Genomic DNA, 17,916 nt, shown 5'->3' on the forward strand with positions numbered 1-17,916 from the left:
GTCACATCGCTCCAGTCTCAGTAGAGACTCAGTCTATTTGGAGGATTTTATAATTCAGGGACCTACTAGGGCATGTTTGTAAAGCCAAATACTTAATGACTAGGATAGTTACTCTAAAAGGAAGAGAGAATGGTATCTCACTTCTCAGATAAATGTGTTTTTGAATCCAGCATTCTGATCTCCTCGGTATCTATGTGACCAGTTGGACAATTGTCCAGAAGCCCCAGGCAGGGGACAGATGCACACCAGTATTTCTGCCATTCAATGGTTCAGAGTGTTTATGATACATGGGTTTCCTGTGGGTCAGCTAGTAGGCAGCTGACTGTGGGCTCCTTAATTTTCTCCAGATGGTGCTTGCAGAGTGAGGGAAACAGAGAGGCTGTGGTGATGACTGCAGGTGGTGAGCTGTCGGTAACAGAACATTTCCCCTGATTAAAAAGGAAACTATGGTGTTGGGGATCCCCAACTTGTGAATGTCCTGGGTAATCACAAGGATCCCCCACAAGAGAAACACTTGTCAGTCAGGGGGAACTTCAAATCAGTCCGTCTGGACCAAGAGAAGGCTACAAGAGCACCATGTAAGTCAGTGATGTCAGAACTTTCCCATCTCATTACCATCTACCCTGTTCCACCATGGCCCAAGGAATGAAGATCCAGAAAGCGAGAGAGAAGGAACCTTGCAGAAATGGACACATTGATGCTTCCTGGTAGGTCCCCTGGGCCTCAGTAGGGTAGAGGGAAACATTGAATAGGCTGAATATGAGATGGAGTTGACACTTGACTGACCTGGCCTTGTGAAACCCAGAGTGACAGAATGTATGGAATGGTTGCAAGGTGATGCAGAAAATGAGGATGCAGTGGAGTGTGGGTGAAGAAGGCACTGGAGGAGGATGGAGCCAGTTCACGTTTGTATCTGCTATGGTCTCAACCTTTGTGTCCCCCAGAAATTTCATATGGTGAAATCCAGATTCCCATGGTTATGATACCCATAAGTGGAGCCTTTGTGAGGGGATGGAGTTATAAGGATGGAGCCTCTTCAATGAGATGAGTGCTTTTATATATAAGAGACACACAGAGCTCCCGAGCCCTTCCCCCATGTGAGGATACAATAAGAAGTGTGTGACCAGAAAAGACCCTGCATGACCACGCTGTGAAAATCCATTTCCATTGTTTATAAGTCTGTGATATTTTGTTATAGCAAACCCAGAAGGTCTAAGACAGCATCCTAACAATCTTCAAACAGTTCAGTAAACTTCATGCTATTTGTACAAAGGTGCGAAGCACTGGTCCTGTATGGTGTAACACTGTGACAGTTGGTTGACAGTTCGCAGCTGGCTTTAATACAGAATCCTAAGGATTCAGCCTTGGTAGCATGGCCAGAGCCATGAACAATTTTCTAATTCTTTGATTGTAATAACTTGACCCATAATAATTGGCTTTGATTGTTATGTAATCTCTTAATGGTCTTATTTGTAATGCCAGCTTCTGCTATTTGTGACTAATTTTACAACGAGCTTCATTCTCTCAATTGTAGGGGTGGATTTTCTTTTGATTTTATATTAAATGAAAATATGAAGTGTTGTCAAATTGCCCTCTTAGATTTTGACATCTCTACAGAGTCTGTATTTATTTTTTTAAGAGAAGAACCATTTCAAAGAGCATGCATTGAAAAGCTGTAAATTTCAAAGAAGCTTGCTATGGGATAGATCATTATGACCATCTCAGAGCGGGATCGGATGGATGTGGATTTAGCACCTTTTGCAGATTCGGCACGCCAGGATCTTGGTGTAGATGTCAACTTTATGTGAATCCCTGCGCAGGCACTGGAACAGGTTATAAAATGCAGAATGATGCCTATCTTCATCAGTGGACATCAGGGATGGGAGTCCTGACCAGTAAGTGCGAGCCTCGGACATCTTCAGCCTGACTGCAAAAATAATCTGAATACCCAAAAGATAGTGACTTCTTTTGTGTTTTATTAGTATTTGCTTATCTTTTTTGCTTCTAATTATCAAATTAAGATTTGGGGAAGACATACGAACATAAAATTCTCTAGATATGGATTTTGGAGCCGGCCAATGAGAAAACTATTAGGAATCTAAAAAGTAGAAACATAACTCAAGTTTAGTTTTAACTTTCTCTTTTCTTCCTTCCCTCTCTCATCCTTTGATTTGAGCAGAACAGAGAAAGAAGACACATGGAACTTCAATAGCAGATGTCCTGGGATACTTTGAAGAAAATGCTGATCTTGAAAATTCTATTCTCCAGTTCTCTTACTTCTGAAATTATTTCAACCACCTGTGCCTAGGAAGAGGCAAGCTTTTGGTGGAATTGTGTGCACATGACAAAAATTGCAGTGAAATTCTGATTCCTTTACAGTAGAATCTATCACTATGAATGACTAAACTCCTGCTTTATGTAGTAGAAGTCTAGCATGTAGAAGTCATGAATCTTTTTCTTACAAAATGAGATATTTCAAAACTCCTTATGCATTACAGAGGTCAACTCTTTCATTCATGAACAAAGCAAGAAAGCCCTCTGGCAGGATGTTCACCTGGCTAAATTGCCTCTCTATGAATTCTTGCAGTTTGTCTGACATTTTCTCATTCTCTATGGCACTTGATAGGATAGCATCTGAATCTTCTTTCAAACTCTGCAGCTCTTTTATTAGATGATACAGAGGTCTATTCCAGGAGTACAGTAATATGAGTATCCACTTACTAAGGTCTTCATTCTAAGCAACCAGAAGAAACAGTCTCATTAAAATAATCATAAGTCAGTGGTTTTGGTAACATGTGATCTTTGCTCAGAGCAGCTGACCTAAAAAACTTTTGGTTATTCCTATGTGTATGCAGAGATTTTTAAAGGTAGTGAAAGTTTCAAAAGTATAAAATGTAAGCTATTAGTTCACACTTCTCTGAATTATTAAAAATCTAGGTTATTTTAGGAATTAATTCCTCTGATGTGTTCTAATTTATAACATGAAGAATTTTCTTTTTTCCTCTGAAATGCTACCACCACTCAGTGTTCTTTTATGTTTGTATATTTGCGTGAGAGAAATCTAAGTATTTTGAGACAAGTCAGTATGTGCCTGCAGTACCTGACCCAGGAAAGAGGCATTCTACCTGTGCCCACATCATTGTAACCCAGTGATTCTTTCGTATTAATGAATCAGATGAGTCATTCATATTGATTTTCAATTGGTAATTTGTTTTATGCTATAACAACAAAGAGATAATGAAGAAGACATGACATTCCTAAACAGGCTTTCTTTCCTCAGTTGATCCCAACACTGGCCCCCATGCTGGTATCAGAAGAGTCTGTATTGTTGACATGTGTCCGGGCAGAAAATGGCAGTGTTGTCTTTAGTAACAGCATCAGTGGGATTCACAATGGAGGGTTCCCCTCCCCTCCAGGTTCACTACTACTAGTAGAATTGAGCATGAAAATCCTGGGGGCTGAATATCTCTAGTTAATATGCTTGATTTCTTTACATCCATGAACTGTTTTAGTGGTAAAGAACAGAGAACTGAGTAGGATTAAATATAGTAATGCATGTAATGTACTTAGCAAAATGTATGGCCATGTAGTAACTCTGAATAAACTTTAAATTTAAGCTTTTGAAAAATCCCTCCTCTTCTTCCACTTTGACCTTTTTCCATTACTTGATCATCCTCATTATTAATGAGCTTAACAGAGGAAAAGAATGCTGGTATCATTAAGAAGGTTGTAGAGAGAGAAGATAGAATTTTAAGGGGGACTGCATGTGAAAATATTTTAAATAATGTTAGGAAGAAGGATAATGCAGGAAATCAATAACAGTGACAATTTGCAGGTGCCATAAATGATTGAGCCTTGCTATGTAAACTGTGTTGTCCTCAGAACAGAGGCAGTTATTGTGGCCATGAGAAGCAAAGCAATGTTTTATAGGCCATTGTGGGGGAGACTTACAAATTAAGAATAAAAAGTGACACAGAAGTCATTGAGAATGATGAATGAAGGAGGTGTCAGAGAAGTAGAAGCAGAATCAGGAGAGTCTTGAAAGGTAAACGCGATCGCCCGGGCAGTGCGGTATAGAACTCCCAAGTAGGAGTCAGTAGTAACAAGGAGTACTCAAAACTGGGGTGTGTTTCTCACATATTCATGAATTTTGCAATCTTATATTTTACACATGGAAGTTCCCATCCATTTCCTGGTTTTGTAAAGTATAATAGCTGCAATCCTGTGTCTAATGCATTGGTCAAACTAAAGTTGTCTGCATGGACACTTTATAGATCTGTTATTTATTTTGCTACTACAGATCGTTAGTCATCCCTTGATTTCACTCATGCTTCATCAACTGCATAATATAATTTCTCTTCAATTGCTTACGGTTCTTCCACCTTTTTCTCCATGTACTGTTACCATAACCTCTAATAGTCTGAAGCCTGGTTACCCAGATACAGTCTCATTTGATTTGGTGAAAAACCCAGGTAAAAAACTCACGTTCATCTGTAGGGCTTTTTCTCTTTCTTTGGGAGCACGGAGGGAATTTGTGTGGTAGCTCCTGGTGGCACTGATATAGTACTGTTTGCCCTTCCTGAAAGTGATCAGGCAATTAGTTAGAGTTGTTGGGCATTCAGTAGATGAACCCATTACTGGAACATTTACATGTTTGATAGACGTGGAATTTTTTTAATGGGGGGGCATCACAAAATTTGAAAGTAATTCTTTTCCTACTTTTTTGATACATTGCCTATATAAAAATGATTTTACATCTAACCTTTTAAGTTTAAACTTTTCCTTTCTCTGTTTTATTATTATTATTATTTTTAAACTATTTGAACCAAATATAGACATATGTACCAATAGTTGGTGCTTCCCAGGGGATTGTAGCGGTAAAGAACATTCCTGCCAATGCAGGAGATATAAGAAGACTCAGGTTTGATCCCTAGGTGAGGAGCATCCCTTGCAAGATAGATATATATATATATAGCAACACACTCCAGTATTCTTGCCTGGGGAATCCTATGGATAGAGCAGCCTGTTGGTCTACAGTCAGTAGGGTTACAAAGAGTTGGATACAACTGAAGTGACTTAGAATGCATGCATGCACCTATATTTAACCATTTAATCTCTTGTTTACTGTGGGTCAGAGCCAATATATTCCCTTATAAGGAGTAATACAGTAATGACTTCAACTTATTTCTGAATCCGCACACCAAAAAGATTAGTGTTCATCCCAGGTGCAGAATACAATGTTGTTTATGGTGACAAAATGGTACATCAGAAAATCATAGCATAAAGTTATAGGAAATACTAAGCAATGGACTTAGAATAACAAGAGTAGAAAAATCTAACTAACACTTTGATAGAGAAAAACTAATCTTTAGCAGAAGTTATGAACATTTAAAGAGATAACTTGGAAGAGATGGGGAAAAAAAAGGACCGACAAAAATGGAGGATGAAACAAAAACTAGTGTTTACAAAGAACTACGTAAATTTAATAGAAACCTTTAGAACCGCCTTTTATTAGCTGTCTGCTCTATTGTGTGCTCCTTGATTGACCTAAAAGAATTAACATACAACTTTCAAATACCTTCATCAGAAAGAGAATAATTGTTTCCAATTGTAAACTCCCCTTCTATTGTAGCTTGAAACCTATTCACTGCAAATCTTAAAACAATAACTTGTAGCATTAAAAAAAAAAAAAATCATTATTCGTTTTTGTGACCGGGATTCAGCTTTGTTCAACATGTTCCATCCACCCAGTTCACTGCAGAGCAGTTCTCATTTATTGGCTATTAACTCTGAGCCTAGAGAAGAAAGCCCAGAGAGACACTGAAGGACCAGAAAATCAACATGCTTCCTTTTCCCCAGTTCCACCTAAAAGTGCTTTATGTCAGGTAATACTATGGAATGAATGTGTGTTATTCAAATTCATGTGTTAGAGCCTGTACTGCCAAAGTACTGTGTTTTGAAAAGGATTCCGACTTTTGGGGACCCCATGATCTATAGCCCACCAGGCTCCTCTGTCCATGGGATTTCTCAGGCAAGAATACTGGAGTGGCTTGCCGTTCCCTTTTCCAGAGAATCTTCCAGACTCAGGGGTAGAACCCAAGTCTCTCCCATTGCAGGCAGATTTTTTACCATCCAAGCCACTAGCAAAGCCCATTAAGGTTGAATGAGCTCTTAGGGTGGAACACTCATCCAATAGGTTTAGTGTCTGCATGAAGCGAAACACCAGAGAATTTTCTCTTCTGCTCTGTGTCTGTGTGTCCTCTCCTCTGTCTATCTGCCCCACCCCCACCTGGTGTGAGGACGCATGGAGAAGCCATCCTGGGAAGAAAGAGTTCTTACCAGAACCTCACCTTGATGGTGCCCTGATCTGGGGCTTCTAGCCCCCAGAGCTGTGAGGTAATAAATTTCTGTTGTTTATTCCACTGAGTCTATTGTATTCTTCTATGGCATTCCTAGCTGACAGATACAAAATCATTTATTTTGGAAATTTAAAAAAGAAAATGAATGAAAGGAAATTAAAAAAGTTATTGCACTTCTTAGGAATCTTTGAGATTTCACAAAACTGGTCCTTTCTTCAATTTCCACATCTTCTCAGCTGATGGCATCTTTAACCTAGAGAGTGTGTTATTTGAAGTTTGGCTGATGCAGCCCTCTTGTTTAAAGAACAGTATGGCCCAGTCACTTATGTGAAGTTTCCTTCTGGGAGCCTGGCGGGCTACAGTCCATGGGGTCTCAAGAGTCAGACATGATTTAGCAACTAATCCACCACCACCACCATAGTACTTATAAACTCATTGAACATTATTGTGGAAAGGTTATGATAGTCGTGGGAGAGCCTGGCGGCATCCATAAACAGGTCTGTAAGGGATTTCAGGGGGATGTCAAGCAAGTCAGGACTGCAGGATGGGCATAAGTTGCCTTGGCACAAGAGCAGTTTTGACATGACCAGCAGCAGGAGCAGCCAGGACCCTGCTAAAATAAAAACATGAGCCATTCTGAGATGATCTAGTCACCTGAGGTTATCAAATCCATCCTGTGGAGGGAAACCTTCTCTTTCCCTGTTGCTTTGAGCAAGAGTTGGTGCTATAGTAGCTGGGCTGGGGAAGAAGGAGTGCCTTCTGTGTAAATTTAGATGGATGATGATATTTGCACAGATAGATAGTTGGAGAAGTAGGATACTCCCTGCATTTTTGCATTGCTCCCAGAAGTACTTCTGTGCTCTGCAAACATTTGGAACTTAATTCTGAGCCAGAGTGTTTAGGCCATTCTTTTAAGACAGTTTAATGTTGGGACTCTGCAGACTCTGAGCAGAGAGGCCCTCTAGGAGTTTGTAATTTTTTCACTCTACATTGACTAGTGCTTGAATTTTAGACACGGAAATGACAAGAAAAGTCCAGTTGATCTGTGTGGTTTACCATCACACTGGGATAAGAGTAAACACATGACTGACTAATCGCTACTATTGAGTACAGAGAGAATACAAAGAGAAAAAGGACACTGTACCTTGGAAGTACTAACTCTCCTTCGTAACCACATGCATGTCTTTGATACTTTCCCAGAAGCTTTAAAACATCTTAAAATTTGTGTTTCACAGTAACCCTGTGAGATAGCCTTCATCTTCACTATGATCATCAAATTATAATAAGATGCAATGACTTGGAGAGGGCAAGTAATTTTCCCCAGGTCCCATTATTAGCAGATGGAGGTGAATGGGCACCAATACAGTCATCTGTGCACTTCCTGATGTCACATCACACATGCCTGTGGGCTCTCGGTCTGCATGTGTGTAACCAGGACCATATCAGGAGCTGTGATGACTCTGCTTGCAGAGAAAAATATTTTGTCTTTGACTGCAAAACAGCAGTGACCCTAGAACATTGGTTTTATCCACTTGTTCTGCTCTGTTTGTAAAACACTCACCATTAAAGTCTTTGACAATTATCAATGTGGGGGCCTGGTTCTCCTGGCTAGCCTTGCTTCTAGGTACCTTGACAGCTCTTCTACTTTTATGCATCTTTTATAAAAAAGGTCCGTCTAGTCAAGGCTATGGTATTTCCATTGGTCATGTATGGATGTGAGAGTTGGACTATAAAGAAAGCTGATTGCCGAAAAATTGATGCTTTTGAACTGTGGTGTTGGAGAAGACTCTTCAGAGTCCCTTGGACTGCAAGGAGATCCAACCAGTCTATCCTAAAGAGATCAGTCCTGGATATTCTTTGGAAGGACTGATGCTGAAGCTGAAACTTCAGTACTTTGGCCACACAATGCAAACAGTTGACTCATTGGAAAAGACCCTGATGCTGGGAGGGATTAGGGGCAGGAGGTAAAGGGGCTACAGAGGATGAGATGGCTGGATGGCATCACTGACTCGATGGACATGAGTTTGACTAAACTCCAGGAGTTGGTGATGGACAGGGTGGCCTGGCGTGCAGCAGTTCATGGGGTCGCAAAGATTTGGACATGACTGAATAACTTAACTGAACTGAACTGAGTCTTCTCATTACATTTCTTTCTTCGAGAAAATAGCAAATAAATCTCCAAATGGTAATACGAGAATCTTACCTGCTCAGCACCCAGGACCCAGTCACTGGCTCTGTGGACACGGCCTGGCCTTTCCTGACTGTGACGTTTCAGGGAGAAAATCCATCTGTCTGGTCGGGAGCACATCCTGACAACCATGGGGCTCAGTTTTCGAACCATCTCCAAACATCGCTTTGATAGTAGAACCAGATCTTCATGTTTCCATGATGTATTGTAATATATCAGAAATTATTCCTGGCCCTACCTTTGGCCAACAGAAGCATAAAATCATAGACTCTTGCAAGCGTGATTTTAATATTACTTTTCCTGTCTGTCCTTTGTAAATAAGTAGAATATAAGACTAAAGTGAGCAAGAATTGAGCTTGGACAAGAGAACTGATAAAACAGGAATTTTATCCTCCTGAATGAGATCTCAACATGATTCTTTTTCCAATTTACCAGAAGAGTGGTAATTTAATGAAGGATAAGATATCAGCATTTACGAGGTTTTCTCTGCTCTTAGTTAGTTTAAAGGGGCATGGTGTCTAAGAAGAATATGGTTACTTAAAATTAGGTGATGAAAATAAAAGAAGTAGTTCTCAAAAAGAAGACATATAAGTTGGAGAAATTTGGGACTATCTCTCTCATCAACTAAAGAGCTTATTGTGACAGGCAAGGAGAATAATAGCTTGTATAACATAGACATATTTGTCTGCATATATTTCTGTGCATGTATACATGTGTTATGCATAAATATATGCTTAATTCCTACATGGAACTTTGGACCTTATGAAATTCAATTCTATAAGGGGCAGTAAATATAGCAGAATACTCTAATTCCTAATGTATTTGATCATTTATTGGTAGAAGACTTAACTATATGATTTTTTTTTTGTTAAAATGTTATTCATGTGTTTGCTTTGGTGGCACATATATTAAAAAATTGGAATAATACTGAGAAGATTAGCATGGCCCCTGCCCAAGGATGACACACAAATTTGTGAAGCCTTCCATATTTTTCTGTAACAACTTCGAGGGGTGGGATGGGAAGGAAGTTGGGAAGGAGGTTCAAGAGAGAGGGGACATAGGTATACCTATGGCTGATTCATGTTGATGTTTGGCCGAAAGCAGTACAGTATTGTAAAGCAATTACCCTTCAATTAAAGATCAATAAATTGAATTATTGAAACTGTTATTGGGGATCATTGATCAGGTTCAGATATTCATTGTATGACTAAAAAATATCTGATTGGAAACTGATGGTGTCAATTATCATTGGTTAGTGATTCATTAACTTTATACTTGAATGAGAAAAGTAAACTAACAAACACTATTATCTGTGATTCAGTGTCACAGCAAGCTATAATCCTTGTCTGCGTTCGCTTTTAGGTGGTATAGCGCCCAAACTTTGAAACTGAGGCTGTTTCCAGAAGCGCATAGTCATGAGTCCTGCCCAGGGTTTTTGTTCCTGATGCTGGAGGCTTCTTTTGCTGGCCCACTAAGTCTGAAATTTTCTCTCCTGAGCATTCTCTGGTTCTATCATGTGCACAAGTCTTTCTATTTTGGTTTTCTAATTTGATTCTCTTATTCTTTTGCTCAGACTACCAAGTCTCTTTACGATTGACTTTTCAGACCCTTTTGTGCTTTGATTTTTCTGATGCTCATTAACGTATTTGCTTCCATGTCTACCTCTCTGAGGAGTTTTCAGTATCTACTTGTACCCTATCCTATTTCCTTACTGTCTGGATTCTGGTGTTTAGCATCAGCATATTTTTATGAACTGCATTTTCCTCTGGTGCAGTTTCAGGTATACAGCTTAAGCTGGTTGGCTCCCATCTGGCTTGTTCGGGTTGTCTCCAAAAATTAGAGAATTCTTCTTTCTTTCTAGGCAATACTGCCCCTTGTTTTGATACCAATGCTAATTTTCTGTGATTTCACCTCCTGCCTCATAAGCTTTGTCTTTCTCAATCTACTGTACCTTTAGTACTATGTGTCTTTATGTTAGTATTACTATTTTAAATAAATATCAACCTAGTGTACCTGTGAATTAAAGGAAGTAAAATTACAATAGCATTAGTAATAATGCATTGCCCCCATTATAATCCAGTAATGCTCCCAGTTTTAAATGACTTTCTATCCATGTATTATTGAGGTCTCTTACTCATTTTTCCTTACTAGGTGTTTCAATTTTGAATAGAATGTAGAAAACAATGAAGTGTAAAATTCTGAAAACACCTTGGATTTTTGATGCCTCAAGATTAAGTATGTAATTATTAGTTTTTTTATAATTAGTAGGACTATTCTTAGCACATATAACTCAGTGTAGGGTGATTGCTATTGAGTGAAGGATGTATACTGTGAATTGCAATCACCAAACAGGTGATTGGAGATAAAGAAAGCAATGCCAGGAAGACAGAGGCTTCTGTTTTGGAAGGAAAAACTTACAGTGTCTGTCATCTACAGTCTAATCTTCAGATTTTTCAAAACAATTAATCTTCCTTTTCTCATTTAATAATTTGGGTTGTTTGATTTGTTTTGCTACTGAGTTGCATGAGTCTCTTGTATATATATATACCTGGATATGAAGCCCTTACCAAATATGTGATTTGCAAATATTTTTTTATTCCATAGGTTGCCATTTCATTTCATTGATGGTTTCTTTTACTATGTGGAAGATTTTGAGTTTGATGTGGTCTCACTAGTTTATTTTTGCAGCTCTTGCCTTTGCTTTTGATGATTGACTTGTTTGAGCTGCTTGTATTTTGGAAAGCAATACTTATCAGTTGTTTCATTTGCTATTATCTTCTCCCATTCTTAGCAAAAGACACAGACTGGCTGAGTGGAGACAAAAACAAGACTCCTATATATGCTGTCTACAAAAGACCCACTTCAGTCCTAGAGACACATACAGACTGAAAGTGAGAGGAGGGAAAAAGATATTCCATGAAAATGGAAATCAAAAGAAAGCCAGAATGGCAATTTTCATATCAGAAAAAATAGACCTTAAAATAAAAACTATTATAAGAGATAAAGGACACTACCAAATGATCAAAGGATCAGTCCAAGAAAAAGACATAACAATTTTAAATATTTATCTACCCAACATAGGAGCAACTCAATACATAAGGTTAGCACTAACTGACACAAAATGAGAAATTGATAGTAACACAATAATATTAGGGCATGTTAATACTCCACCTTTACCAATGGACAGATCATCAAAACAGAATATTAATGGGGAAACATAAGCGAAAAAGGAACTATTAGAGCAAACAGACCTAATTTATATCTTCAGCACATTCCATTCAAAGGCAGAAGAATACAGTTTTTTTCAACTGTACATGGAACATTTTCCTCATCTTGGGTCACAAATAAAACCTCAGTAAATTTAAGAAAATTAAAATTATATCAAGCATTTTCTCTGACCACAACAGTATGAGACTAGATATCGACTATAGAAAAAAAAAAAAAAAAAAAACAACTTTAAAGAACAAAAACACATGGAGATTAAACAACACATTTCTAGATAATAAACAGGTTACTGAAGAAATAAGGGAGATCAAAATATTCCTAGAAACAAAGAACAATGAAAACATGATGATATAAAACCTATGGGAAGCAACAAAAGCAGTTCTACAAGGGAAGTTTATAGTAATACAAGTCCTACCTCAAGAAACACATTGAATAGACAACCTAACTTTACATATCTTTAACTCTTTTTTAAATTTCTGTCAATGTCTTAAAGGTTTTGCATAAAATCTTTCAACACCTTGCTTAAGTTTATTTCTAAGTGTTTTATCTTTTTTGTGATGCAATAGTAAATGGGATTATTTTCTTTACACCACTTTCTGATAGTTTGTTGTAAATATATTGGTAAGCAACTGAGTTTCTTATATTGGAATATAGTAAACATAATGTATGCTACATCTTTAAAGAATAGACATTTTCCCACAAATAAGACATATAGATGATCAAGAGGTATATGACAAGATGCTCAGCATCACTAATAATCAAAGGAAATGCAGATCAAAAGCACAAGAGATATCACCTCATACCTGTTTGAATGGCTAGTACCAAAAATGTAAGAAATGACAAATATTATTGAGGATGAGGAGGAAAAGGAGTGCTTATGCACTGTTGGTAGGGATGCATAATGGTGCAACTCCCATGGAAAAATACCGTGGAGTTTCCTCAAGAAATTTAAAAGAGAACTGTTATGTCATCCATTATCCCACTTTTGGATATATATTCAAAGGAAATGAAATCATTGTCTCAAAGAGAGATCTATATTTCTATGTTCATTGCGGCATTATTCACAGTAACCATGGTATAGGAACAACCTGAGTATCTTTCAACAGGTGAATGGATTGAAACAATGTGATGTGACATATATAGGTAAATATTATTTTGCCGTTAGAAAAAGAAAGAACTCCTTCCATTTGTGGCAACATGGATGAAACTGGAGGGCATTACACTAAGTGAACTAAGTCAGAGGAAGACAAATACCATATGATCTCAGTCATAAGGAATCTCAGAAAAAAAAAAAAAAAAAAAAAAAAGATGGAACTCAGAATAGAAAAATGATTGCCAAAGACTGGAGGGTAGGACAAATAGGGAGAGATTTTTAAAGGTTACATATTTTCATGTATAGAAAAATAATAAGATCAGAGGTTCTAATATTTGAGCTTCATGATCTAATCATGGGATCTAATCATGAGATTGAACAAGCTCTAGGAACTGGTTATGCATAGGGAAGCCTGTGTTGCCACAGTCCATGGGGTCACATAGAGTTGGACATGACTGAATGAACTGAAGAGAGTGGAACTTACCTGTGTTCTCAAAAAGCAAAAGTTAAACATGTGTGGTGATGGCAATGTTACTTAATAGAAAGGGAAACTCGTTTCTAATACATGTACAAATGGGGGTGGACAAGATGACAGAGGGGTAGGTGGAAGTGGGGTACACATCTCTCCACCGATGCATCAACAACGTCTAAAGATGCAGCAGTTCTCACAGAAGACCAGGTGAATACTGGCAGGACGCCCTGACTACTGAGAAGGAATGTCCGGATCCACACAGAACTCAGTAGGACAAAGGAAAGAAGGGACAAGGATGAAGGGGAAAGAAGAAGGAGAGCAACTGGGACCAGCCTGCACCTGGGGGTGCAGCTGAAGCATAGGGGAGAGACCCCATGTCCATGGCCGTCCACTGGAATGGGGGAGTCATTTGAAGCTGTTGGGGAGTGAACTAAATAACCTGTGACCGTCTGAACAGAGTGAGAACCACATAGACAAGCCATGCTGCTGCCTTTCATACCTCGGACAGGGTTGTAAGTCCACTGGTGTCCACGGAAGCTGGGAGCTGGAGCCATGGGGATTGCAGAATGATCCCAGGGAGAGGAGTCCTGTTGACCGTGGGCAGTCAGCCGGTGGGATGGGATGCAGGAAATCTGCTGCATCGAATGCTTCTTAAGGAAATCCACAAGGCCATAAAAGTAGGGTTCAACTGCCTGTGGAGTAGAGCTATCTCTTTCTCCATGCTGGTACCTGTAGGTTGAGCAATAGAGAAAGTCTTCAGTGAGGGTGGTCCTTGAGTGCCTGATGCACTAAGCAATGGAGAGTTTTGAATGTCTATATACCCTACCCTACCCTATTCTCTCTCTAAATTGTGGATTTTAGCATCGTAATATTTTTATGAACTTAAATTTCTTCTGGCAGAGTTTCTGGTTTACAAATTAAGCTAATTCCTCACATCTGGCTCATTCTTGGTGTTTCAAAAAACTCTGAGAACCTTCCTTCCTCTCAAGGCAATACTGCCCTTCACTTTACTACCATTGCTGACTTCCCATACTTTCACTTCTTGCCTACTATATTCTATGTCTTTCTCTATTCACTATAACTTTAGTAGTTTGTGTCCCTATGCTGGTATTAATATTTATGATAAAATATTAACCTTATGCAGTAGAGAATCAAATGGAATGCAGTTACAATAGTAGTAATAAATTACACCCAAATTATAATCCATTAATGCTCCCATTTAAAACTGATTTTCTATCTATATATTATTGAGGTCTCTTAACTCAATTTCCTTACTCTGTGGCACAATTTTGAAATGAAATATAGAATACAATGGAGTGGTAAACTCTGGAAATTACCTTCCATTTGACATGCCTCATTAGTAAGTATGCAAATATTAGGGTTTTTTTTCCCCAGTGGGGCTGTTCTTAGTACATATTATAGCTCACTGTGGGTACACTGTGAAGAATGTACACTGCAAACTGTAATTGTCAAACAAGTGAGTGGAGATGAAGAAAGTAATGCCAGGAAGATAAAGGCTTTTGTGGTTCTATAAGGAAAACCTTGCTGTGTCTCTCATCTACAGTCTAATCTTCAGATTTATTGAAACTCTTACTTTTCTTATGCTCCATTAAAAATTTGGATTATTTGTTTTTTTTTTCCCTTGAGATGTATGTCTCATGTATTTTTGGATATTAAGCCCTTATGAAATATATGATTTGGAAATACCTTCTGTCAATCTGTAAATTGCCATTTGATTTTGTTGATGTTCCTTTGTTTGGAGTTTGATGTGGTCCCACTTGTTTGTTTTTGCAGTTGTTGCCTTTGCTTTTGATGTGAAACCCAAAAACTCGTTGCAAAGACCAATTGCAAGAAGATTACCTCAATGTTGTCTTCTAGGGGTTTCATTGCTTAAAGTCTTATGTTCAACTTTTTAATCCCTGTTTAGTTGATTTTTGTGTATGCTAAAAGACAGGGATACAGTTTCATCTTTTCATAGCACTATCCAGTTTTCCCAGCACCATTTTTGAAAAGCATGTCCTTTCCCCACTGGATATTCTTGGCTCCTTTTTCATAAGCTAACCAACAGTATACAGGTATGCGGTTCTTTCTGGCTTTGCTGTTCTGCTCTATTGCTCTATGTGTCTGTTTTTGTGCCAGAAGCAAATCATTCTGTTTTGATTACTATAGCTTTCTAATACAATATGAAATCAGCAACCCTAGTCTCGAATGTTGTTGTTCTTTCCCAAGATCACTTTGACTCTTTGGTATTTTGTGATTTAATATAGCAGAGTAGACCAAGAAGAGATGGAAAAAGTACACAGAAGAACTACACACAAAAAAAATCTTAATGACCCAGATAATCACAATGGTGTATTTTCCCACCCAGAGCCAGACATTCTGGAATGTGAAGTCCAGCGGGTCTTAAGAAACACTGCTGCCCATAAAGCTAGTGGAGGTGATAGAATGCCAGCAAAGCTATTTAAAATCCTAAAAGATGATGTTATTAAAGTGCTCCACTCAGTATGTGTGAAAATTTGAAAAAGCCAGCAGGGGTCAGAGGACAGGAAGAGGTCAATCCTCATCCCAGTTCCCAAGAAGGTAGTACTAAAGAATGTTCCAGCCACTAAACAGTTGTAGTTATGCTCAATTCCTCAGGCTAGGCTTGAGCATTATGGGAACCTAGAAATTCCAGATGTTCAAGCTGAGTTTAGCAAAGGCCTAGGAACAAGAGATCAAATATCCAACATTTGCTGAAACATAGAGAAAGCACAGGATTTCCAAAAAAGAAATCTGCCTCATTGACCTCACCAAACGGTATGGATCACAGCAAATTGGAAAATTCTTTTTTTATTTTTAATTTATTAATTTATTTATTTTACTTTACAACATTATATTTGTTTTGCCATACATTGACTTGAATCCACCATGGGTGTACATGTGTTCCCCATCCTGAACCCCCCTCCCTCACCATCCCATCCCTCTGGGTCATCCCAGTGCACCAGCCCTGAGCATCTGAAAAATACTGTTGGTAGCTTGATAGGGATTGCATTGAATCTATAAATTGCTTTTGGTAGTATCCTTATTTTCACTATATTGATTCTTCCGATCCATGAACACAGTATACTTCTCCATCTATTTGTGTCCTCTTTGTATTCTTTCATCTGTGTCTTATAGTTTTCTATATATAGGTCTTTTATTTCTTTAGGTTGTATTTTATTCTTTCATTGTAATGGTGAATGGAATTGTTTTCTTAATTTCTCTTTCTGTTTTCTCATTTTTAGTGTATAGGAATACAAGGGATTTCTGTGTGTTAATTTTATATCCTGCAACTTTATTATATTCATTGATTAGCTCTAGTGATTTTCTGGTGGAGTCTTTAGGGTTTTCTGTGTAGAGGATCATGTCATCTGCAAACAGTGAGAGTTTTACTTCTTCTTTTCCTATCTGGATTCCTTTTATTTCTTTTTCTGCTCTGATTGCTGTGGCCAAAACTTCCAAAACTATATTGAATAGTAGTGGTGAGAGTGGCCACCCTTGTCTTGTTCCTGACATTAGGGGAAGTGCTTTCAATTTTTCACCATTGAGGATAACGTTTTCTGTGTGTCTGTCATATATAGCTTTTATTATGTTGAGGTATGTTCCTTCTATTCCTGCTTTCTGGAGGGTTTTTATCATAAATGAATGTTGAATTTTGTCAAAGGCTTTCTCTGCATCTATTGAGATAAGCATTGGTTTTTATTTTTCAATTTGTTAATGTGGTGTATTACATTGATTGATTTGAGGATATTGAAGAATCCTTGCATCCCTGGGATAAAGCCCACTTGGTCATGAGTATGATCTTTTTAATATGCTGTTGGATTCTGTTTGCTAGAATTTTGTTAATGATTTTTGCATCTATGTTCATCAGTGATATTGGCCTATAGTTTTCTTTTTTTGTGGCATCTTTGTCAGGTTTTGGTATTAAGGTGATAGTGGCCTCATAGAATGAGTTTGAAAGTTTACTTTCCTCTGCAATTTTCCGGAAGAGTTTGAGTAGGTGAGGTGTTAGCTCTTCTCTAAATTTTTGGTAGAATTCAGCTGTGAAGCCCTCTGGTCCTGGGCTTTTGTTTGTTGGAAGATTTCTGATTACAGTTTCAATTTCCATGCTTGTATTGGATCTGTTAAGATTTTCTATTTCTTCCTGGTTCAGTTTTGGAAAGTTGTACTTTTCTAGGAATTTTTCCATTTCTTCCAAATTGTCCATTTTATTTGCATATAGTTGTTGATAATGGTCTGTTTTGATCCTTTGTATTTCTATGTTGCCTGTTGTGATCTCTCCATTTTCATCTCTAATTTTATTGATTTGATTTTTCTCCCTTTGTTTCTTGATGAATCTGGCTAATGTCTTGTCAATTTTATTTACCTTCTCAAAGAACCAGCTTTTGGTTTTGTTCATTTTTTTTGCTATGGTCTCTTTTGCTTCTTTTGCATTTATTTCTGCCATACTTTTTAAGATTTCTTTCCTTCTACTAACCCTGGGGTTCATAATTTCTTCCTTTTCAATTTGCTTTAGGTGTAGAGTTAAATTATTTATTTGATTTTTTTTCTTGTTTCTTGA

At 38.0% G+C, this 17,916-nt stretch overlaps 1 non-coding gene and 1 pseudogene across 1 annotated transcript; one reads left to right on the plus strand and one right to left on the minus strand.

The window, feature by feature from the left end:
- Positions 1–1,748: 1,748 nt before the first annotated feature.
- LOC133059157 (placental prolactin-related protein 1-like) lies at positions 1,749–14,010 on the minus strand (annotated as a pseudogene).
- LOC133060086 (U6 spliceosomal RNA) lies at positions 9,430–9,540 on the plus strand. Its single transcript, XR_009693748.1, has one exon. It is a non-coding gene; the product is annotated as a U6 spliceosomal RNA (small nuclear RNA).
- Positions 14,011–17,916: the final 3,906 nt, after the last annotated feature.

The sequence above is a fragment of the Dama dama genome, chromosome 7, assembly GCF_033118175.1.
Source record: "Dama dama isolate Ldn47 chromosome 7, ASM3311817v1, whole genome shotgun sequence".
Taxonomy (NCBI): domain Eukaryota; kingdom Metazoa; phylum Chordata; class Mammalia; order Artiodactyla; family Cervidae; genus Dama; species Dama dama.